Source organism: Triticum aestivum, chromosome 1B, assembly GCF_018294505.1.
Source record: "Triticum aestivum cultivar Chinese Spring chromosome 1B, IWGSC CS RefSeq v2.1, whole genome shotgun sequence".
Lineage (NCBI taxonomy): Eukaryota > Viridiplantae > Streptophyta > Magnoliopsida > Poales > Poaceae > Triticum > Triticum aestivum.
The window spans coordinates 541,508,036-541,509,807 of record NC_057795.1 but is presented as its reverse complement, the minus strand read 5'-3'; the positions used below and the strand labels follow the sequence as shown (position 1 = coordinate 541,509,807).

General features: G+C 45.8%; 1 long non-coding RNA gene across 1 annotated transcript; it reads left to right on the top strand.

Annotated features, from left to right (window-relative positions):
- The first annotated feature begins 444 nt into the window (after positions 1–444).
- Positions 445–1,483, top strand: LOC123094244 (uncharacterized). Its single transcript, XR_006445775.1, has 3 exons — positions 445–575; positions 914–1,239; positions 1,377–1,483. It is a non-coding gene; the product is annotated as an uncharacterized lncRNA (long non-coding RNA).
- Positions 1,484–1,772: the final 289 nt, after the last annotated feature.

Here is a 1,772-nt window from a genome sequence, read left to right as displayed (position 1 = left end):
CATTTTAATGATTAAAGTTCAGGGTGAAATAATTTAATAAATAAATCTACTAATTATGAAAATATACATAGGGAGCATAGAAGTCTAATATATTTTGGAAAGCTCCACTAGGAAAATAATTATCCTCAATATTAACAAACAGTTTTTTTTTGAAATCAATGGAACTAAACTTCAGGCAAGAATTTTAAACTCTTGGAAAAATTTTAAAACTAAAAAAATCTGGTTAAATTTTTGGGGTGTTACAGTATTCAACTGAATACCCTTGAATTGAGGTGGGCCCGCCCCTGCGCCCCACCCCCACCTCCTCCTTCGCTCCCGGCCACACATGCCGCCTATGCGCGCCCCTCCCACACACTCCCGACCTCCTCCCGGCGCACATGCTACCGCCCTGCTCCTCCCTCCTCCAGGAGGGCGCGTCGCCGCCCCTGTTCTCCCTTCCCCCTACCGGCATGCGCGCCGCCGCCCTCTGGCCATCGCCGGCATCCCGCTCGAACCCGTGGACCCGAGGAAGATGGATTCGATGGATGATGGGAAGGAGCAGTGGCTGCCTCGTGGTGACCTCGATACTGCTACTGGTATGTGATGTGCAATCTTGAGAGATGAAAAAAAGATAGTACAGAGAGGAGAGAGGATTGCAGTTCAGACAGATTGACTGGTAAAGGTTTAGATGTTGCTGAATGGAATACACGACCGAATGGAATCTATAATTCGCAGCTATAACATCCTATAGTCCGGGAACCTATAATGTGCTCAATAAATCCATGTTTATACTTTCCAAGTTTCACTTGCATGTTTCCCTTGTATTGATGTTGTGGCTGGTAAGTGCATGTCTCTTATGGAGTATAGGTTGCAGTGGAGTAAGTGAAAAGTGTACATGATTGTAGGTTGAAACTTGCTAATTATGATTGAGCAGATGGAGCCTGATGCCCGCGACTATACCTCCTAAGTCGGAGGCGGCGTACCATGTGTCGACTGCCCTGAACCCTGGTCCTCATGATCACGTCAACCAACAGGGTCAACGACAAGGATGCTTCTGATGTAGTAGGTCTGGATGCGACACCTTTCCTGAATTTGCTTATGTATGATGCATTTCATAGTGTTTCTTCTATCACGGTAACAAGAATCTCTACCTACTTTATTGGTGTATGGTCAATGTATTGGTGAGAAATTGAGGTTGAATACCAATATACGCACATACAGAAGCAATGGTTGATGACAACAACAGCCTTGTAGCTTCAGGTATGAGATTAAGAAGGCTCACATTTTTTGCCTAATTGTAGTTTATGGTACCCCTTTTTCTTATGTTCACGTGTACAAGCAACTTCACATCAAAATTGATATGTGTGGTTTGTTTTGCCTTCTTTGGTTTTGCTCAGGAGTGGAGCATGGAGGAGGGCTCTGTATTGTGGCGGGGAAGGAGAGGAGGAACTGTGCATCCGGGAATGGCGCGACCGCCGATCCTATTTGTTGCTCTATTGTCCGACAGGTGCCACAACGGCCTTGTAGCTTCAGGTATGAGACTAAGAAGGTTCACAAGTTTTGCCTAATTGTATTTTCTAGTACCCCTTTTTCTTATGTTCACGTGTAGAAGCAACTTCACAGCAAAATTTATATGAGTGGTTCATTTTGCCTTCTTTGATTTACAAATTGCTAAGGAGCGGAGCATGGAGCAGGGCTCTTAGTCGTGGTGGGGCATGTCGGAGGGCTCTGGGTTATGGCGGTGAAGGAGCGGAGGAACTGTGCATCCGGGGATGGCGTGACCGCCGATCCTA